The sequence below is a fragment of the Bos taurus genome, chromosome 1 (assembly GCF_002263795.3).
Source record: "Bos taurus isolate L1 Dominette 01449 registration number 42190680 breed Hereford chromosome 1, ARS-UCD2.0, whole genome shotgun sequence".
NCBI lineage: Eukaryota > Metazoa > Chordata > Mammalia > Artiodactyla > Bovidae > Bos > Bos taurus.
The window spans coordinates 29,045,556-29,069,694 of NC_037328.1; the positions used below are offsets into that span (position 1 = coordinate 29,045,556).

Sequence of the window (24,139 nt, forward strand, 5' to 3'; positions counted from 1 at the left end):
CCATCAAGTCGGTGATGCCATCCAGCCATGTCATCCTCTGTTGTCCCCTTCTCCTCCTGCCCCTAATCCCTCCCAGCATCAGAGTCTTTTCCAATGAGTCAACTCTTCACATGAGGTGGCCAAAGTACTGGAGTTTCAGCTTTAGCATCATTCCTTCCAAAGAACACCCAGGACTGATCTCCTTTAGGATGGACTGGTTGGATCTCCTTGCAGTCCAAGGGACTCTCAAGAGTCTTCTCCAACACCATAGTTCAAAAGCATCAATTCTTCGGCGCTCAGCTTTCTTCGCAGTCCAACTCTCACATCCATACATGACCACTGGAAAAACCATAGCCTTTTTCCAAATAATGAAAATGATGCTAAGAGAATTTAAATCATGTCAAGTGGCTATTGAAGGAGGAGTCAGAATAAACTGAAAAGGAAGTGAGAAAAGTTGAAGAAAACCTATAAAATACCAAAGAAAATGTTTTATGAGGTTATGGGGTGTCACCATCAATTCTGAAATCCAGATAAACCTAATGTGTGCATGAGGGACAGGGGACAGACTGGAAGGTCAAATCCTGTACTGCTCTCTAAGACAGACATGGTCCTTTTCAGAAGGCCATGTTGCCAGTGCCTCTTTGTTGAAGTCAATGGAGACTTAGAACCAGAAGATGTTCTTAAACCTTCATCCCCTTGAACATACTGGGTATAATTCTAATAGCTAATACCTCAGGAAGAAATGCATTTTATATTCATTGATATATGGACAGGAAGCAAATATACTTATGCACATAAGTAAATAATAATTTTTTTTTTCACAAGGCAAACTCTGAAGTTTTTTTTATTTTGTTTTATTTTAAATCATTAAGGGCTAACTGTGACCTGCTTGATTGTCATCACAGTCTGTTAATGGGTTGTAACCCAGAGTTTGAAAAATAATGTGGCCATGGTTTCTTATTATTTAGTCTGAATTTGAGCTCTTCTTTATGTCCTCTTATCCATAGTAGCAATAATACTTTATAATATCCCTAGTATATTTTGCCTTCTTGGTAAATTGCATTTAATCTCCTGCAATCTTTATTAAGATTAAGCCATGCAGTAGGCATAAGAAGGATATGTATTTTAGTCAGCTCAGGCTGCTACAACAAAATACTACAGATCGGGTGGCTTAAACAACAGAAATTTATTTTCTCACAATTCTACAGGGCTGGAAGTCTGAGATCAAGGTGCCAGCATGATCAGATGCTGGTGAGAGCTTTCTTGCTGACATTTAGACAGCCACTTTCTTGATGTGTCCCCTGATGGTAAAGAGAAATAAAGAAAGCTTCCTGGGTTTCTTCTTACAAAGACACTAATCCCACCATGAAAGCTCCACAATTATGGTCTCATCTAAACACAGTCACCTCTCAAAGGCTCATCTTCAAACACCATCCCAACCATACTGGAGATACACCTTCAACAGAGAATTTTGGGAGGACTTAATTCAATACAAAGATCAATGTAACACAAAGCTCTTTTTAAAAAAAAAAATGTGTCTTCCCATTCTGGTGGAAAGGAAAACATGGGGAAAGTGAAATTGAATGGTGAGGAAAAAAAGTCCTATGTACCTTTGGAACCAAAACTTTAAACTGCTACAAACATCCATATTAATAGAGGAAGGCTTATTCTTTGTTTTAAACTTGTAAATTTTCAAATATCAAAAACTCTTTGGAGAAGCAACCTAACAACACAAGGTGATGATGGCATGACACAGGCAGAGAACAGATCATGGAATGGTAACCTCTTCATTCTCTGGGAAAAGTATGAAAGAAATCCAGAAGTTTTCCCATAACAGAGTGAGTGGTACATAGCCCAAAGTCAGAGAATTTTATTAACATATTCTGACTTGTCATTTTAACTTAAGAAAAGTATAAGGTTATTTCTAAAAATATAACACAGGTTATTATAAGAAGCTTGGGTCAAAAACAATGTTAATATTTTTGGAACCAAGTAGTTAACGCCTCACTATCATTTGCTTCAAAAAAAAATGATAATAGATTGATTTATGCCACACATTAATATCAGGAGTGCCACAAAAATTTGCACAAAGTTCTCATTTATAAAACTGGAGTTCTTTGTACTGCTTTACATTAAAAACTATTCTTAGGAGTCCTCCAAACTATATGAAAAGAAAAATGTAAAGCAAAGTTTCAACCCAAGATGAATAGCACACCATTTCTGGCTAAATTTGTATCTGAGAATAGAATGAACTCCACTGGCCAGGGCACATCACTATACTGTAGCCACTGGTGCTAAATTTCGCTATTTCTGAGTGACCACTGACCTTTATTGTACGCTTGCTGTGTACTTACCACTGTGGTATGTAGGCACTGAAGACGCAAACTGAATAGGGCAGAATTCCAGTCCTATGAGCGCTGATCAGAGAAAAGTTAAGCAGTTACAAAATATTAATACTATCATCTGTGACATGGTTAATGTGTTACAGGAGCAGAGACCAGGTAGGAGGATCTTCTTGCTGTGCAATGGGGCTGTGTCAGGGAAACTTGTGAGGGACGGATTCACAGAGAGGTAACAACTGGACTGAACATGTCATGGGGGAAAATGTTTTGTTTTGTTTTTTAAATAGCAGAAATAGAGACACCTACTTAGAGAATGGCTGTGTGGACACGGAGAAGGGGCTCGTGGTGGGGGATGATTCGGGAGCTTGGGATGGACGTATGCGCACTGCCCGTAGGTAAAACAGATAGCTAGTGGGAACCGTCTGTATACTGCAGGGAGCTCAGCTCAGTGCTCTGTGGTGACCTGGATGGGTGGGATGGGATGGAGTGTGGGAGAGAGGTTCAAGACAGAGGGGATATATGTTTACATTTGGCTGATTCAACTTGCTGTACAACAGAAAGTAATACATTGTAAACAACTACATCTCAATTAAAAATATCTTAAAATGATTTATTTTTAATATTAATAGACCCAAATGAATCTAGTTAAAAATAGTAGAATGGAGTATGTTGGGGCCACAAAAAATTTGGAGATTAAACTTTGAGGGTTTACCTCATGATGTTATGGACTGGATTCTATGACAAATAAGCCATTTGAGGATAATTTTTAAAATACATGCAACAGTTACTTATTTTGAGGAGACTGCAAAATACATTTGTAAAACTGAATACCAGTGGTTCTAATATTACCAGAATGACTACTTGTGGCTAGGAATAAAATATCTAGCAACAACCTCATGTGCCAATTCAAATATTTTTGTACTTCAAAATATTTAGATGGATAAAGATGAAGTAACTTGAAAAACTCCTTGGTGATTAAAAAATGGCTTAAGTGGTGGTGATGAAATAAGATTATAAATGCATATTTTGATCCAAGTTAGGTCAACTTCACTTTCTCAAGAATTTTAAAAATTGGAACAGATTCCAATGGGCTTTGGGTGCTGAGCCATGCAAAACATGGAAAGTTAGAACTGAAACAGGCATGCTTGCCCACCAGCCTCGTTGGGCGAGCAGAAAGGCCAATTGCAGAAGAGTGGAGAACAGAGGGAAATGTATTTGAACCTGGTCTCTGAAGTCTCCTGCACTGGCAAGCAGGTTCTTTACCCCAGCACCACCTGGGAAGCCTAATTAAAGGCCATGTGAACACAAACGGAGGAAGGAGGAAACAAGAGCAAGTTGTCATCTTGGTTTCTGGGTCGTCTGGATTGCTCTGCTTTGAGTGCTCTTCGTTTTAGTTCCATGCAAACCTGGCTGAATTTCTTATCCTAGGATTTCCTGAAACATGCCAATACTGTTACAGGTTTTGCCTAGATAATTATGAGTGTATTTTGTTATATCTAAGCCAATAATTAACATACTTGTGCCTTTCAAAAGACATGAAAAGGTAGCCTAAGACAAAGAAGAAAAGACAACAAGCTATTTAAAGCATAGTATACAACATCTCCATCACTTTTACCATTGACTCCACTGAATGAAAAGTAATAGAACATAAATAAATTCAGATATTTCCTTTTTATTCCTCTGGGGTACATAGTAGAACTAAAATTATATGTAATTTTAGCTGAATGAGATGACTTCATAACTTTATCCATAATATTCAGTTTACAGAAGAAATGTATTCATTTTGCCATTTCCATCTTTATTGTTTTGTTAAGTAGATTAAACTAAAATGCTCACGGTGATCCTGGAATTTCATTTAGGATTATGATTCTTTCCATCTGGAAAGAAGGTTAAAAGAAGAGTGGTTGATTAGCTATTTATTTCCAAATACCCGAATATATTGAGAGTCTAATTGAATTTTTTAATTATCCAGATGTTGGGCATATGTAAACTTTAAAAATAGAAAAAGGAACTGCCGCTTAATAAGTCATAGGTTAGGGCAGCATTAGGAATAGAAAAAGCTTTAACGAGATGAATGTGGCCTTAATGACATTAACTTTACATTTTCCTATTGAGTGACTACTCTCATCATCCTATTCTGTATTCAGTTACTTTGTAGAGACTCTCCTTACTACCGGCCCCCTCTAAATCTCTTTTCTTATTAACTCTTCAGAAATTCATTCACACAAAAAGGATTGATAGTTGCTCAGTGTAAGCCTTCCCAGGAGAACTGTCATTTTAAGCCTTTAATTAAGCAGAATAATCTTTTAGTACAGAATTTTTAAAAAATGTAGTCAAAAGAAATGGGAGTATTTGAGGACCAAGAAAGTTTGATGCCTCTTATCATACCAGGTAGGTAACCACTCCCCCTCTCTCCTTAACAAATCGGGTTTTGTTTAGCAAAAAGTATTAAGCAGAAGTAATTATCACACTAATTCTGTCTTATCATTGTAACTGTTATCACTGCTATTCTCATTCACGAGTGATCTTTTTCTAACTTGAAAGTTTATATGTTCTCCCCAAAAGAGAAAAAGGAAAAAAAAAAAAGGAAAATTAGCTCAGTGAAGGGTTATATAGATGATATCGAGGAGACATGGCACCAATAGCAATTTTTATAAACATATATAAAATAAAACTATTATATAAACTATAACAAAAATAAAAGAGATAACATTCAATCTGATTTCCTGCCTGTTGATCTCTTACGAAGTTCCACAAAAATTTGCAATACAAGTCCTTAAAGCAAATAATGCTGGTAGAGTTCCTAGTTGGTCAATAGGTCACCTAACGACCATATCATATTTGTATAGCAATAGGGATGGACTCCATTTCATTATTAGGTCAAGCAAGGAGCCCACATCCCCTGAAACAAGACACCTCAAGTGGCAGATCATATCATTGGCCAATACACCAAGTAGCTGCAACCACAACTGGGCCCCTGATCACGACAGGGAAAAAGTTGGTGCTTCATAATCATACAATGAAAAAAACACCACCTCTTAAGTCCTAAGGTCTGTCTCTCTCCTAGGTCTGATATCTGTTTCATCCTAAGTGCTATGGATTACATTAAACTCCACATCGGCAACACCTATTATTCTATGATTATTTTAAATAAGTAATTCTCCAGTAGAACAGGTATGTGGGAGGTCTGGCTGTTTGCCTTTGCTTTTATAAAAATATAAAATACAATATAGAGATTTAATAGATGGATATCTATATTGATTCATCAAGTACTTGCTCTTCACTCATCTTCCAACAAATAATTTTAAGGGACTGCTGTGCCAGACCCTGTGTTACAAACAATACATACATGGACTTGGGACCTAGGATGAAGTACAGGAATGGGCTTTAGAATTAGGATGACTGGGTTAGAATGCCCATGCTGCTAGTGACCAGCTATGTGACTTGAGCAAGCTACACATACTCTCTAAGCCACAATTTTTTGTTCCTTAAGATAGATACATTTGCAAGGTGGTCGTGGGGATTAATGAAAACATACGGCTAGACCTAACATTGCTATAGTATTCCATCTTAGTCAATTTATTTATATCACTTTGCTTTAAAAAAATCTGATAAACAGGCAATGTAAATAGATTCTTAATTTCAAAAGCTTAAATGATAAGGCAACAAAGTATAAGAATATTAGTATGAAATTAAAAAGGAAAAGCTCTTTAGTAAAACACAGAGGGTGCCTTTTGTTGAAATAGTGTATTAGAGGGCATGGATGCATTAAAACGAAGAGAATATTTGTAAATAGCTTCTTCCAGAATTCACACTGATAATCATTAGTTGTTAGGCCATTTGTCAGTGGGAAATATATCAGTTCTCAGTGATTTAAAGAAAAAAAAAAGGGCTTCTCAAAAAGTCTCCTCACATACAATTTCATAGAACACATCTAAATAAGTCAGTAGTGTGGGTGGGTTGCTAAGGAATGCTGTAGCTTAAAGCACTTATGTTATAGCTTTGAAAACATGGGTCCATGTAGAAATGAAATTACAAAAATTAAATGGTCAAATCTATCCACAAGCCCATGTTTCAAAGATATTGTGTACCTGTACATTGTACAAGATCTTCTATTTGTAAACTGTGATCCCCAGGGGACTTCTGCTGGAGAGATGCCCATGATAGAGGTGAGAAGATGTTCACCACAGGGACAGGAATAGTCTTCCCCATACCTTCCTGTAGTTGCAGCTTGAAGATCCTGAAATTTAACACACAAACCAAACACTTCCAGTCCAGCATTCTGAATACAGTATTGCTCCAGGAGTGTTAAGTAAGAAATGCACTGAGCTGACTTATTCTGAAGGAATTTACTATCTAAAAGTATTCCCATTCCTATTTCTTCTTGAAGAATTTACTTCCAAAAGGACTGTTGTTGTTCAGTCATTAAGTTGTGTCCAGCTCTTTGCGACCCCACAAACAGCAGCACACCAGACTTGCCTGTCCTTCACTATCTCCCTGAGTTTGCTCACGCTCATGTACATTGAGTCAGTGATGCCATCCAACCATCTCATCCTCTGTCATCCCCTTCTCATCCTGCCCTCAATCTTTCCCAGCATGAGGGTCCTTTCTGATGAGTTGGCTCTTCACATCAGGTAGCCAAAGTATTGCAGCTTCAGCTTCAGCATGGACAAGCATAAAGGCAAATGTATTTTTTTTTTAATAAATTGCCCTGGTCAGCTGTTTTTGTAAGTCAAACTTACTCTTGAACCAGGATATTTCTAGCATCCAATGGGTATACAGTCAGAAGTTCCAATACAATTCAGTCTAATATTAAAAGTTCAGTATATATAGGTGCTCTGGGGAAAACTAATAATTTAAATAAAACTAATAATTTAAATAAATGGGACACATCATCCTCAACTAAGTCAACCTTCTGCATCAACAGGATGTGGGACCTGCAGATACCAAGGAATGATTTGCACTATGTCATTTTACATAAGGGACTTGAGCAGCTGTGGATTTTGGTATCAAGTATGGGGTCCTGGAACCAATACCCTGTGAATACTGAGGGATGACTGCACCAAGTTTAAAAGCATCAATCAATCCCCAGCAACTGATGCTTTAAATGTATGATCCTTTCTCATCTCCTCTTGAATTCTATTTTGCAGATGAAGAAACTGATACACAATGACTCTTAATTACCCCAGGAAGCAGTGCCAGGAGGCCAGCGTTCTAGTAGAGCTATATTTTCGACTCAATCTTAGGTGGAAATCAAAGGACAACTGATGAGATACATAAAATAATCTAATCACAAAATCTAATCACAGAGAAGAAAAGATTACCCAAACATTAGTCCATTACTAAGACAGAATACAGAAAAATAATCTAATAAGTAGCTTCTAAATCTGCTAGTGGAAAACAAAATAGAAATGAAGTAGTTGAAGTTCTCTGTGAAGGTACATACATAGGCTGAATGTGTAAAGGGGTTATTATTATATTCATATACAAACTTTACCTTGAGACATTGTCATCTTTGCTGCTTCCTCACTTAAATGAAGATAGTTAAATTATTTAATTTCCCCTAAATTGAAATGAAGTTCATAGAAGGAATACATTTTTGAAATTAAAATCTACGATAAAGAAGAAATTTTATAGAGCTTCCATATATTTGCCATCATTTTAGATTACAAAACTGAATTGGCTGAAGACTTGGAAAAAATACACTCCAGGGAGCCACTCAGTATTGGTAAAAGAAACATACTCTGTTTAATGTTTGTTGTTGTCAATTTCGTCACTTGTTTCTAAAACACTATGATCAAGCTCTTGGAAATCTAGGCTCCTCGATTTCTTTCATGGATTCTATGGGACTACAGAATAATTTAAAGTTTTCATCTGAGTTAAGGATCTTTACTTCTGTAGTTCATCAACCTCATCTGTCACGTACATGTCACTGAAATGAGAAAAACCTTAGAAGGCAGGAAAAAATTAAAAACAAATTAATGTGGGAAGATGATATAAATCAAGTGGTGAAGCCAAGAGTGAATTATCAAAAGATCTTTCATCAGGAGTGAATACATTTTCCTTTCTCAAGAGGAACCCATTATGTGTTTTTGTTTGCACTATTATACATCAAGGGGCATATTAAAGAAATAGATTTATTAGGATTTAGAATGTGTTTTACTCTGATAGGAAAGAATAGCAGTCCTTCAAATTTAATTTGAAAAGGCTTAAACCATGAAAGTCTACATAGGCCTGGTAAGTAATGAATGCTATGAAAAACAAATATTATTTTTAACTTTTAAAACACATAACAAATCCTCTCCCATGAGAAAAAAAAAATACCAAAACAATACCAAGTTAGAATAAGCATTATTTATTCTATCTAAAATCCTCAGAATTTATTCAGTCAACTATGACAGTTTGAGGTTTTTATGGCAAATCATGTTCTGTTTACTGAGAAGGAAAAGAAACAATTAAATCAAGGGCTGCTCATGTTTTCTAAGCTTGTTTTTCTTCTGAGTTAAATTGATTGGCTTTACCAATCGGTTTTAAAAGACATCTATATAAAACAAGAGATTTCAATAAGGAGTTTGAGATTGCCAAGCAATTTGAGAGAACATCAAAGGTAGGCAGAAATTCAGAGATAAAGAAAAATTAGCTTTTCTATGGTTAACCTACCTATAACTTGCCCAATCATCACACTTGTTAATTAAAGAAACATAAATAGCCATATTGGAATCTGTGTATGTGTGTATGTAAGAGAGAGAGACAGACCCAAAGAGATTAGTAGTGAGAAGAAATATCAAAGCATTGAATTTGGCCTAAGAACAGATTGGAGGGAGTGACTATTGCAGTTGGAGAGGTGAACTATTATTGCAACACAGAGAATGCTCTGGACAAGAGATCTGCTAGTGTCTCAACAGTTAAGCAGGAAAAGGCTTTTCTTTTCTAGGGAGAAGTCAACAAGGCTAGAGAGAACCAGGTATGGGAAAGTAGGATGAAGGATGACCTGATGAGACAACAGATCAAAGAGTGGTTTACTGTGAAGCCCCCTACTCTTGACAGGGGCTCTTTAGGAGAGTTAGGATTCTGGCTTAGGATGAAGGAGGTCAAAATTCAGGGACCTGGGGAAAGGAGAGAAAATTAAGTTTGAGTGTTCTGATTGATTAGCAGGAATAGGCAGTTCAGCAAATCACTTATGAGGCAAAGAATGGACATTTGGAGAGTCTATGTCTGACTTGTCATAGGTATATAAGGACACATCTGTGAGTTGTATCTAAATCATATGGGGTAGGGTGGCTTCTGCAGTATGCTGTTTGCTGGAACACAAGAGTAGGGGGATTTCTTTAACCTTTGCTATTTCCTAGGATCAAATGTATGTAAAGTGCATTTGTGCTCAGTCATGTCCAACTCTGTGACCCCAGGAACTGTAGCTCCTCTGTCCGTGGGATTATCCAGGCTACAATACTGGAGTAGTTTGCCATTTCCTACTCCAGGGGAATTTTCTCGACCCAGGGATAGAACCTGTGTCTCTTGTGTCTCCTGGATTGTCAGGTAGATTCTTTATCATTGTGCCATCTAAAGGTCCAGGGCAAAAGTCAACAGTCTTACTGTTTTAATGTGACTCCCAGCTCTGAGCCTTTCTTCTTTCTTTTGACCAAAAAAAAATGTCGTCCCTTATCCTCTCCTGCTACAAAGATCCTGGAAGAACCAGTTTGCTGTCTCACATGCTAGGGCAGGAGAGGGGAAGGAAGAATGATGTTGGAAAATCTTTAAAGAAGCTCTTGGACAATAACATGTGAGCTGAGGATGGCCTCCTAAAATGATCACGGTCCTTTCAACAAGATAAAAAGCACCTAGAAGGGACATGGTAAATTTCATCAAATCCCTTCAGTGACCTAGGAGAGTCTTGACTGGAGTGTGCAGTTTGTTACCAGAGCTCTGAGCATGGGAAGTACTATGTGTAGTCTCTGGGCAGATGCAGCCTGCAGAACTGCAGCATACAAGGAGTTAAGAGAGTTTAAAGCTTTCAATAAGTCATCAGGCACATATTGGCGACTGGGTCTGGCTTGAACAAGAACAAAAAGGTCACCTCTGACAGAAGATCTCATCAGGGTGAAAGTATAGACCAGTGACTTTATTATGCCCCAGAGGCTCAGAGTCAGGAGGTGTGTGAAATAAAGCAGGTGGAGATTTTTTTCCATCCTGGGAAATAGATGCTGCATAAACTTGAATAAAGTTCATAAACCTTTGAATTCCTGAGTCTTATTTTCTTAATCAAGAACACTACTTACCACTTTGATGACTTTTAAGTTTATCTCAAGAATTCATAGGCTGATAAGAGCTTGAGAAAAAAGTATTGTTTTTATACATATACAGTATGCATTGTTTTATACATTCTACCACTATTAAAAGCAATGAAATGCACCATAAATTATGTCATTAATTCCATAAGGCTGAAAGGAAATTAGTTCTGCTCATAAGTAACAAAATGCTGATAGTTCTTATTTGATTTCACCATTTTGGAGCATTTAGAACTTTTATCACTATTGTGATAAATTAAAAGTGGGAATGTAGTCTGTGTTTTCTCTAATTTTGGTAATAATGCCATTTCTGACAAACTTTGTCTCTGTCATCAAAGTAATATGATTTGCTTCTTAATTACATTTCTGGATGAAGGTAAAATAACAAAGAACCACACCAATGAATTCATCTCCTTTTAATATATCTTACAGTGAGCTTTAGTTAATGTTGAAGAGATGGAAAGAGGTGCAGGAAACCAGATTAGATTCTCCCTTTCTTTGACCTGTCCTAGTTTACAGAATGTTATTATTCTGCATTCCATATATTAAATATAATTACATTTTAGTGTCATCTCTATTTCTCACAATGTTGAAGTGTTCATTGTAGCTTACCAAAAAGCCTTAAATACGGGTGTATGAGAAGCCAAAATGAACAAAATGATTCCAATCCTGTTTTCTGTATCTCATTATCAAGGCTTTATTTAACCACTCTCCTAGAAGAGGGGCAGCTGCACTTAAATTATACCATCACCTAATGGAGACCACCTAGAGAGACTCCAAAAGTCATTTGCACAATAATTTTTAGAGGCTTTTCATCACCCTTTATTCAGCAACATCCACAATACCTATCTTAGCATTTGGTGGATGATTCTGAATCTGAAGCACCGTTTTCTCTCCTAATCATCACACTCCATGGTTCACGTAAGCTCTGTCAGCCTCGTTTCTGTGGTCTCTGAAAGCAATCCCCTCTTTGTACTACTTCCAGCATAGATTCAAGCCACGAGTAACAGTGGCTAGAAAAAGCCCTTCTTCTTCCTCCTCACCCACAACAAGGAAGAACCAGCTGAGGACAATATTGTAGAGCAGGCTGACCTCAGCTGACACTCCAAAAACGTTTACTTAGCACTGCCCTAAATGTGAGTAGAAATAAAGGTAAATAAATACAGGGCCGAAGCCCTGCAGAATCTGGCAGGGTATTCATGCACCCGGGAAGATTCTGAGAAGTTTATTCACACTGAACTGTTATTAGCTGACAAGTGTTAGTTCCATCAGGTGCTATTGCATCAGGTTCCTTAGCAACCCGGTTCCTCCTTCCTTGGTTGGGTGGTAACAGCGGGAGAGGCTGGTGACTCGGGATTGTTGTGTGGGAACAGCTTCTCAGGGAATCTGTCAGAGAATTATAAAGTTGCTCAACAGAGGCTCCAGAGAACAGGCTGTCATCCTATTTCATCCTGGACCTTTTACAGAATGGGCTCCCTGAAATGTCCCTGAACAGATTCTCTGCCAAGCAAGAGGGCAAGTGTGCGGAGCTGACCTTGGAGCCAGAAGTCTCAAGAGACTCATTTTCTCATTAAGGATTTTATTCCCTTTAAAAGCACCATAATGTAGCTTGAAAAACTACTTTCCTTTAAGAGCTTGTCTCACAGCCTGATGTACTTTACGGGGTAATGGCCACAGAATTTAGGTTCAACTGGCAGTAATCCTAAAGGGCACCATATCAAGTGTTCAGAACATCAGGAATTTTAGGCTAGGAATAAAGTGGCCTCCTGAGTGAATTTCACATTTCACTGAGTGGATAGAGGAGATGTATACTGAAAAAAAAGGTTTTGGAAAGGAAAAAGTCTAGACAGACTTTTAATAGAAGATAACTGTATTTCTATCTATGGATAGATAGAAATATATATATAAATACATAGATATAAGATAAAACAATAGATAAGATAGGATATATAATCTATATAGATATTAAATATCTATATATAAAATACATAGATATATTTTTATTATCTATATGTCCTATAATACCATCTGTATGTATATATAAGTGTACATACATAATTTCTTGTATTCAATCTGTGGTTATTTAACAGTAAAAAATGAAAACCAGGGGCCAACCTACTTACAGAAAAATTCATAGAATATTCCTTTAGTTTGGTCTATAATCATAAAATAGTAACCTTTTTAAAAAATGAAAACTAAAGTCCAGACTACTTATAGAAATTTAGCTGAAAAAAATTCTGATGACCTCTTTTATCACTTATGCAGGTCACTGAATATGCTTAGGTTTAAATCTATGAGGACTGTCCTACAGGTTAAGACCTTGGCCAGTTAGCTTGGAACAAGGCTTCTTTCATCTGTGAACAGACCGATTCAATAAACTGTTGTTAGCAGTGAATGATGCCATATGTTCCTTTACCCTAGTCCCAAGGTGTCATTTATATAAGTAAGGAAGAAAACAGGAGCATGTGGTTTTCTATAGTTTGTATATTTTGTAATTTGTCATGAAATTTTTCACATACTTGCTACCATGTAATATCCAATAGAAGACAGAAGATGCCCACCTCTCAGTGGCTTAAATAGAAGACAAAGCGTTACAACTGGCTGTTGACATAGCCTGTCATCTCAAATATAAGAGTGAGATAGACCATCTCAGGAGCAGAGACCAGATGTGCTGGAGGAACTTGAGGAAGGATGAACCACTCTGTCTTGAAGAGGGCTAGAATGGGATTGCACTTCCCTCATGGCTCAGATGGTAAAGAATCTGCCTGCAATGCAGAAGGTCCAAATTCTATCCCTGGGTAGGGAAGATCAGCTGGAGAAGGGAGTGGCAACCCACTCCAGTATTCTTGCCTGGAGAAGCCCACAGACTGAGGAGCCTGGCAGGCTACGGTCCATGGGGTTGCAAAGAGGTGGACAGGACGGAGCAACTAACACTTACACTTTCTTTCATGATGGGATTAGCAGCCATTTCCAGTTCTGCCAGGAGCCATTACCACCTCAGGATTAGAATCTAATATACAACATGGTGACTATAGTTGGTGACACTGTATTGTATAATTAAAACTTGCTAAGAAAGTAGAACTTAAACGTTTTCATAAAAAAGTAAATATGTGAGGTGATGAATATGCTAATTTGGTGGGAATATGCTAATTTAATACTTCTGTATACATATATCAAATCATCACATTGTATACTTTGTATATGTATTACAATTTTGTCAATTACACAACAAAAATTAAAAAAAATAAACCAATGAGGTCCATATCTGATTATTAAATTTATCTGGAGGAGAAAATTTTTTCAATTTTGTTAGAAAAAAATCTTTTGGCATCTCTCTCCTCAAGTTCCAAAGCGTTCACTCAATCTTTTTAAAAAAAAAAAAAGTATTAACTAATTAAACAATCTGATGAAAAGGAAAGGGATCTGACCTCAATCAAGTAGCTCATTATGACATATGACAATAACGTGTCAGAATAAACAGCATGTGGTAGACACTCAATAAATGTTTTGACTGAGTAATAATATTAGTAATTGTAAAAAGTAGATAATGTCTGAGGAGCTTACTATGTACAAAGTGAAATTGTTAGTCACTCAGTCATGTCTGACTGTGACCCCATGGACTGTAGCCTGCCAGGCTTCTCTGTCCATGGGGATTCTTCAGGCAAGAATACTGGAGTGGGTAGCCATTTCCTTCTCCAGGGGATCTTCCTGATCAGGGATTGAACTCGGGTCTCCTGCATTGCAGGCAGATTCTTCACTATCTGAACCACTAGGGAAGTTCCTGTTATGTACTAAACACCAAGCTAAACACTATATTCAGGCAATTCCAGCTGAAACACATTTTTCACAACTCATTTGACAGCAATACCTGACCTAACTTAAAGTCATTTGATGGCAAAACTTCATCTGAACAACTATGTGACTATTTCTAGTCTTTTTTAATTCAATTTAGTGTGAGTATGTGTGTACTTTCCTGTAGAATAATTAATATGTTTGACTCTACTGCTCAAACTCTGTCATGGGGTATTATGTGATACATAGACTCTATTTAACCTTTCTTTAAAAAATAAAAATGGGGGGGCGTGGTGAGGAGAGAGAGCTGGGTCTTGACAGTACTGTCCATCTGCCTGAGTGCCCTGGTCATGGCCACAGGGGCTGAGGGCAAACGGAAGCTGCAGATTGGAGTCAAGAAATGGGTAGACCACTGTCCCATCAAATCGCAGAAAGGGGACGTCCTGCAGCTGCACTACACGGGGAAGCTAGAAGATGGAACAGAGTTTGACAGCAGCCTGCCCCAGAACCAGCCCTTTGTCTTCTCCTTGGGCACAGGCCAGGTCACCGAGGGCTTGGACCAGGGGCTGCTAGAGATGTGTGAGGGGGAAAAGCAGAAGCTGGTGATTCCATCAGAGCTAGGGTATGGAGAGCAGGGAGCTTCCCCAAAGATTCCAGGTGGTGCAACCTTGGTGTTCGAGGTGGAGCTGCTCAAAATCAAGCAACATTCAGAACTGTAGCCAAACTGGAGAGGGGTGGTGGAGAGGCCCCCATCAGGGACCAGACTGTCTAAAGAAAGAAAAAAAACCCTTAAACTTCCCCTCCCCCAAAAAAAAGAAAAAAAAGAAAAGAAAAATCTCTTAATTCTAGGGTACTTCCTGTCTTGTGGATTTTAGACAAGGGTTGTAGACACTAAGTCCTTCCAATAACATTTGACTGAGTGTTACTATTTCATCTATTCTATGATTGGGAAACCAAAGCACAGAGAGATTAAGTAGCTTTTCTAAGGTCACACAGCTGGTGATGACTGGAGTTAGGACCTGAATTTAGGCAGTTTGTCATCAAGACCTATGATATCTACCCACTGTTTTGTGCTACTTCTTATATGGATAATGACACATAATAGAGAATCAAGTTTCATGGTAGGATAATGGAATGCCTATGCATAACCTATAAGAAACTATTTTATAAACAAGCAGAAATGCTTTGTGTTTCATTTTGGACAACTAGTCTAATGCATTCACCAAGAGCTACAGGTACAAGAAGCAATATTGCATAGAAGAGGAACAGGACAAGGTCACTTTATCAGCAGCAGGTCCTGGGAAACCCAGGACATCAAAGAAGAAGCAATCATCAGAGGAAGATCTTAGGAATCTTTGTGTTAGATGTCTGGAAGAACCCCAAGGCAGCACCGGAAAACAGGGACCAAAGAAATCAGGAGAACTACACACCCACAGAGATCCAAGAGGTGATTGAAGATCTCTGCTTCCCTTTTTCATTGACCTGGATGTCCCACTGGGATTACAAGGGTCGCAACCAGTTTGCTTCTAGAAGCCCTTCCTCTTATTTCCCTCTGCCAAGTGAACAATCTGTGAAGGCCAGTGTAGTGGTTATACCAGGGGAAAAAGGGAAAGAAACAGCTTGCATGATGCTGATTATTCTTCTCAATAGAGTCTCTTGGGAAAATGATCTTCTAGTTGTTTTTTCATATTTAGAAATATACTTAATTTTAAAAAAAGGAGTAGAGAGATAGAAATTGATGTTTTCAACAACAAAGGGGAGGGAAAGGGGCCCTTTGTAAAACAATTGGCTACCATGAAAGGGGCCAGAAGGACTGCAAACAGATGCTGAGGGCAAGCAAGGAGGAGGTCGAAAAAACAGATGCTAATGGCCATAAGAGAAATGAGTTTTCCAGAGAGTTCTGTTACATTATGATGTGTTCTGGAGCTAGAAGGTGCTAAGGTGAAATAACTCTACAAATAAGGATAGGATAATTAAGTTTGCTGGTCTCTGAGCTAAATGCTGGCCAAGTGGAATGGATTGCTTAACGCACCATCTGGAGTGGGGTCCAATTTACCCAGGGACTCTCAGGCCTTGACTATGAAATTAGAAAGGTGAGTTTTTAATACTAAACAGAGATGTTTATTGAGGGCATGATGATTCATTTTCTAGCATGTTTTTATTAAGCAATAATATTTGAAGAAAACCCTTAAAGTATTCTGAGGACAGTGACTTATGGTTGTAGCTACATGGATTCACAGAAACATAAATCCATTTTGTCCAGAGATCAAAAGTGATGGTAAAACAAGTTTGTTTAACCCTGAGGTAATGCTGGAGTTAATGCACATGTAGACTTTGGGTAATTTGCATCAGAGACTAAAAAATTATTCAAAAAGATTTAAACTCTCCTCCCCTTTTATCCATATAATATGGCCCTTTGCCAAAGCACTTGGATGAGTATCTAACAGAAAGTTCTTACAAGGCTGACAAATCAACTAAATGGACCTTTTTAATCACTATAAAAATGAAGCGTACTTGCAGAGATCAGAATGCCAATTTTTTATCTGAAATTTCTTTCAGAGAAATTACATTTTAAACTATTGAAAACCAGCCTAGAACTGCTTATAGCACAGCAATGCATTCATGCCACTATCAGTGGCCAGGAAATGCTACTGAAAAGTCAAAAAATACACATTGTGTTAAACCATACGTATCAGAAGTTTTGACATAAAATAACTTCAGTGTTTTAAAATAAATTTGGGGGGTTCATTTTACATTCAAGATCTCTTGAGTTACGTGGCAAGAAGAAACTGGGTGTCTTCATGTCCTGGGACAGAAGGTAAAGAGTAGAAGGAAAAATTATGAAATGAAATTTCTTTTAAAAATAATTACTGCAACATAGTCATCTAATTTAGGGCTTCCCTGGTGGCTCAGAGGGTAAAGCATCTGCCTGCAAAGCAGGAGACCTGGGTTTGATCCTTGGATCAGGAAGATCCTCTGGAGAAGGAAATGGCAACCCACTCCAGTACTCTTGCCTGGAAAATCCCGTGGACAGAGAAGCCTGGGAGACAGCAGTCCATGGGATCGCAAAGAGTTGGACATGACTGAGCAACTTCACTTTCACTTTCAGTCATCTAATTTAACTCTGGTATCATGAACTATAGAAATAGTCTCTTGTTTTTGTCTGTTCAGCCTGCATTTTCCCCCTTTTTTGTGGCAATTATGACTTCTATTTTTGCTTGCAAAGTAATTCAGGTAAGTCTGGCCTCATTTCACCCTGCTCTGAGGGATGATAAGTAGACACATCCAGTCAAACACGTTTACAATGAGCAGCTCAAGGACAGTTATAAGATCCTAGTTGAGCGAGGGAGTTAAGCCCAAGACTCTTTCAGAAATCACTGGAAAGAGAAGCTAAGTTGATAAACCAAGAGCCACCAACAGCCTCTATATAGTGAAAGTTTGCCTGAGATTGAAACTAACACAGAAAATAAAAGAGTGAAGAGACAGCTAGAACTGATGGTGAGAGGGGTTGGGGAGAGGAGAAAGACCAAGACAGCAGTTATGACACTCTTCCTAAAGCTGACTCTCTTACTTCTGGATTTTTCTGTTATATAAACTAATATTTCCTCTTTATTATTATTTTAAGCAAGTTTATAATTAAGAGTCTATCACAAAGTTTAAAGATTCACATTTTCAGGAGTTGATACTTGCAGGAAACCAGAGATCAAATTGCCAACATCCATTGGATCATCCAAAAAGCAAGAGAGTTCCAGAAAAACATCTACTTTTGCTTTATTTACTACACCAAAGCCTTTGGCTATGTGAATCACAACAAACTGTGGAAAATTCTTAAAGAGTTGGGAATAGCAGACCACCTGACCTGTCCCCTGAGAAATCTGCATGCAGGTCAAGAAGCAACGGCTAGAACTGGACATGGAATAACAGACTGGTTCCAAATCAGGAAAGGAATATGCCAAGGTTGTATATTGTCATCCTGCTTACTTAACTTATATGCAGAATACATCATGAGAAATGTGGGCTGGATGAAGCACAAGTTGGAATCAAGAGATTGCCAGGAAAAATATCAATAACCTCAGATACACAGATGACACCACCCTTATGGCAGAAAGCGAAGAAGAACTAAAGAGCCTCTTGATGAAAGTGAAAGAGGAGAGTGAAAAAGTTGGCTTAAAGCTCAACATTCAGAAAACTAAGATCATGGCATCCAGTCCCATCACTTCATGGCAAATAGATGGGGAAACAATGGAAACAGTGACAGACTTTAGTTTTTTGAGCTCCAAAATCACTGCAGATGGTGACTGCAGCCATGACATTATAAGACACTTGCTCCTTGGAAGAAAAGCTATGACCAACCTAGACAGCATATTAAAAAGCAGAGACATTACTTTGCCAACAAAGGTCCGTCTAGTCAAAGCTATGATTTTTCCAGTAGTCATGTATGGATGTGAGAGTTGGACTATAAGGAAAGCTGAGCGCTGAAGAATAGATGGTTTTGAGCTGTGGTGGTGGTGAAGACCCTTGAGAGTACCTTGGACTGCAAGGAGATCCAACCAGTCATTCCTAAAGGAAATCAGTCCTGAATATTCATTGGAAGGACTGATGCTGAAGCTGAAACTCCAATACTTTGGCCACCTGATGCGAAGAACTGAGTCATTAGAAAAGACTCCAATGCTGGGAAAGATTGAAGGCGGGAGGAGAAGGGGACAGCAGAGAATGAGATGGTTGGATGGCATCACTAACACAATGGATATTAGTTTGAATAGGCTCTGGGAGCTGGTGATGGAAATAAATCCTGGTGTGCTGCAGTCTATGGGGTCGCAAAGAGTTGGACCCGACTGAGCGACTGAACTGAACTGAACTCAAGTGGGTTAAAGTGTAAACTGAATAAATCAAAGTGGAATATGAAAAAGTTTGAAACTCTCTACCTCAGAAGATCTTTGATTTTACCTATTATGCAATAATGAAGTAAATGGTCAAATTATCTCTTGCTATAGTTTAGAAGCCTGGTTATATGCCCAATGTAGCTGGAAGTTTAAGTTGTTGTTTTGTCATTGAGTCATGTCCAATATTTTTGTGACCTCTGGACTGTAGCCCACCAGGATCCTCAGTCCATGGGATTTTCCTGACAAGAATACTGGAGTGGGCTGCCATTTCCTCCTCCAGGGGATCTTCCTGACCCGGGATTGAAGTCACCGTCTCCAAGTCTCCTGCATTGCAAGCAGATTCTTTTCCACTGAACTATTCAGGAAGCCCAACCTAACTACAGCTGGAATATTAAGTTACTAGATATGAAATGTCATGACAGCTAATTTTTTTGTTCTATGTCCTTAAAGAAAGATAAAGCATATAGCCAAAGGTGGCACACCAGAAAGCAGAAATAAGGGCAAAAATAGTGTTTCTTATTTGTTTGTTGGGTGCTATGAATCTACAGTAGTCAAAACAAGGAAATGTTGGTAGGACTACAGGCAAATAGATTAGTGGAGGTGAAAAGAAAATGCAGAAAGAGACTGATTTTCCATAACACCCAGCCAAGCAATTTAATAGGGGAAATTCTTATCAGCAAGTGATCTGGAAAAAATGGAATAAAAGTATGAGAAAATATTAACTTTAATACTCATTATCTCACAATAATAAAAAAATTAATTTGAGATATTCACAGACCTAAAACATTAGTCCAAATCTATAACATTTCTAGAAATAAACATAGACAAATATTTCTGGGAATCTTGGATAAATTATGAGAAAAGGCAAAATGAGCGTTAACAAGAAAAAGTACAATACATTGGACTTTAAGTTAAAAACATCTGTTCATCAAAACACACCATAAGAAAATGAAAAGGCTGGAACAATACGCAACAGATGATTTGAGTCCAGGATATTTGAGCTCCTACAATTCAGTAACAGAAAAACAAAATATTAAACTAGTAAAATATTGAAAGATACTTCACAGAAGAACAAATTCAAGTGGAATAAACACACAGAAAGAGCCTCGCTATCATCAGTCATCAGAAAAATGCAAACTTAAATTACAGTGAAACACCACATCAACATCAATTAGAAACGACTGAAGGAATTGATCAGCCCAAATGTTAGCAAGGATGTAAAGCAGCTAGAACACTCATATTGCTGATGAGAGGGTAAAATAGTAGAACTACCTAGGAAATATGTTCGGCATTTCCTATAAAGCTAAACATTAAGTTACTTTGTCAAAGCAATTCCTTCTGTAGATATTTACCAAAAAGAAAACTTTAAAGTAGTTTTATACACAAAAACTCATACATGAAGGTTTATAGCCGTTTTAGTCAATTGCATCCCCAAACTGGAAACTGTTTAAGTGCTTCTCAGCAGGAATACATAAAAGAGTGTGTGGTTTGGTCATGTATTCAATAACAATAATAATATGAAAAGTAATCTGATACATGTGACACAATGAATGAATCTCTTAGAAACACTATGTTGAGCAAAGAAACCGAGGCACAAAGATTACATGTCATATTTCCATTTCTATGAAGGTCAGGAGCAGATTGTTGCTCTGAATCGCACCCATCATAGCACTTAGCTTAACCCCAGCTCTATTCCAAATAATATTGCTTGCATTCCAGGCTCAACTATATCCAAGGGCTTTCTTTTGTCTTACCAAATTAAAATATCTTCCTGCATCAAGTAACTTATTTTCCCAGATTGATATACTATTTTGATTAGGATTTTACAAGATGGGTAGCAATGAAGAGCCATCATTTTGTGCTGAGTAGACACAGTGGCAGCAGCCATAAATATTTACACTTTTATCATTTCTGACCCAGATAAACTAGCAGGAGAAGAAGACCATGAAAGTACTAACTTGTGATGGTAAAATCAGAGCAGTGGTTGCTTATGTGATGCATGCATGCATCCTTAGTCGCTCAGTCATGTCTAACTCTTTGCAACCCTGTGGGCTGTAGCCACCAAGTTCCTCTGTCCGTGGGATTCTCCAAGCAAGAATACCGGAGTGGGTTGCCATTTCCTACTCCCAGAAATGTTCCTGACCCACGGATGGAATGTGCTTCTCTTGTGTCTCCTGAATTGGCAGGCAGATTTTTTTACCACTGTGTCACCTGAGAACACATGTTTATGTTTCAAAATAAAGATATTTAATCTGAGATACTGTTGTTCAGTCCTAGTATTTTTGTTGTTCTTTGCTTAAGCTTAACTTCTGGCTAATTGTGTTGTTTTGTGGGGAAAAATAGAGTGAGTCTTCTTACATAGTCTTATAGTCTTCTTACAAACTGTATCTGTGCTTAACCAGCTCTGCATTTACTTATTTTTTGTAGACACAAAAATAAATAGATGAAAGACAGGTGGAGAGAGACGTACATACATAGGTACATCGAAAAAAATAGATACAAATATATATTTATATAGAGCAATAAACATATATATTTCTTATGTATGAAATATTACTTGTAAAATTGAGATAATGTTACTTTATAGAGTGCTGTGAGGATTATCGAAATGATTTATATAAAGAATAGTGCCTGTCAAATAATATGCTCAATAAACATTGTTTATTATTTTCAGAATAATATATAAAAATTGTTCTCTAATCCCTTAGCACAGTCAAAAATATGGATACATTCCAGTTATTTTAAAAGTTGAGAGCACAATATTGAGGTTTAAGAAATTTGATTTTTAACCTTGGCTTCTACCTTTGTGACTTTTACCAAAATGTTCTACTTCTAGGTGCCCAACTTTCTTCATCTATAAAATTAAAGATTTGTTACATTCTTTCTCTTTGAAGTTCACCTCAGCCTTATATTCAGACAAAAAGTTAAAGAGAAGCATCTTCTACAGTCAATCATCCCATAAACATGCACAGGGCAAGTTAAGCAAGCAGCAGCTGAAACTGTTACTTGTAACAAGTACTTAACTGAACATTTCCTATGAATATGAGTCTTTATGATGCACTGGGCTTAAGGCAATGGCACCCCACTCCAGTACTTTTGCCTGGAAAATCCCATGGATGGAGGAGCCTGGTAGGCTGCAGTCCATTGGGTCACTAGAGTCGGACACGACTGAGTGACTTCACTTTCACTTTTCACTTTCATGCACTGGAGAAGGAAATGGCAACCCACTCCAGTGTTCTTGCCTGGAGAATCCCAGGGACAGGGAAGTCTGGTGGGCTGCCATCTATGGGGTCGCACAGAGTCGGAGATGACTGAAGCGACTTAGCAGCAGCAGCAGGGCTTAAGGCTGGGACCCAAAGGGATTTCTGCAAATTTGGGGACCATATCACAAATAAAATTCTGTATTTATTGAAAACCTATCCTTTCAGTTACAGCACTTTCTCTGTATAGCTGTAACACTTTCTTTGTATAGCTCTATCACCTATGACTTAGACAGTTAAAGGACTTAAATGCTAAATTCTAGAATGTGCTTTTCTCCCTTATGTCAGTTAGATCCAAGTTCATCGATGATCAACTACAGAAGCTGAAAAACCACTTTGGGAACACTGCCAGCTCCTGTTTCTAGGCTGATTTCTAACAGATGTCTTACCCTTGTTCGTTCCCCCTTTTTATTTCAGCTGCTATCCCTTTGCGCTAGCAAAAGGAATCTTCAGCCGTTTTATACACCTGTAGGAAGCTACACAGCCCAGTATAAGAGGGCACATCTAGATTAAAATTGCCTTTTCCCCCTGACATACAAACACAAAGTACCTCATTGCAGCTTGCACGCTCTGTTCCAAAGTTGCTTGCAAGGGACCTGGCAATTTGATAGATTTAATACAAAGACATTCTGATCACAGAACCACTGGACTGACATTAAGGCATTAGGATGGATGAAAGCTGTCATCCTTAAACACTTCACAACTGACTGTGCAAAAATTTGACCTGGTATAAAGTGCAAAACATTCAGGAGTAAACCACATTTGCTCCCTTTGGAATAATACTATACCTGTAAGCAGGATTTAATTAGTACTGACATCAGATTCCCATTTTTAGGAATGTCTCATTAACATCATCAACTGTGGCCAAAAAGGTAAAAGAACATATGTTTATTTCATAAGGCAAATAATTTCATCTGGCAAACTCTGTATTCTCACACAGCTTCACAATAAGTACAAAGCTAAATAAAAATGGAAATTATTTTGCAAGCTCTCTTACAACTTAAAAAAAAAATGAAAGAAAGATACCTTGGGACTTATTTTCGAGATATACAGATTCTTGAAATTCTTTATTCTTTTATCAGCTCTGTTGCCCAAGGGGAAATCTGTACAACAGGCATCATATGTCTTTAATAATGAAGCAAAGTACTGTAGCTCAAATCTTTCGAGCAGCTAAGAAACCCAATTGTGTGTAGGAAATGTGAGAAGAGTTTGTTTTACTAGAGCTATAAATTCAGCAGCATCCAAGGGTTAGGCTTCTTTCAATTGAAGGCAGAAAGGCAAACTGACGATAACATTTTAAAGGATAATCCATATGGACTGAGTCTGAGGGAAATTTTCCACGAAGCAAATACCTTCCTTATAAACCAGAGAGCTCTAGAATCCTCCCCTTCCTTTTTGTGTTTAGAGGCTCAAACTCTGTAAGACTTCGCAAAACAGTTTCATCCTTCTTGAAAAAGGACAATTGAGACATTTATTTTAAGAGCTTCTGGTTTAATTTTTCTAAGTGAAATGTTTATGATCCTATTTACAAGTATGCATTTCTGGTTAAAAATCGCAAAATTGGAGTTAGCAAATTAAGATAGCAAAGATTTTGCTTG

The 24,139-nt window shown here is 37.8% G+C and overlaps 1 pseudogene; it reads left to right on the top strand.

Moving 5' to 3' along the window:
* The first annotated feature begins 2,449 nt into the window (after positions 1–2,449).
* LOC521010 (peptidyl-prolyl cis-trans isomerase FKBP2) lies at positions 2,450–15,194 on the top strand (annotated as a pseudogene).
* Positions 15,195–24,139: the final 8,945 nt, after the last annotated feature.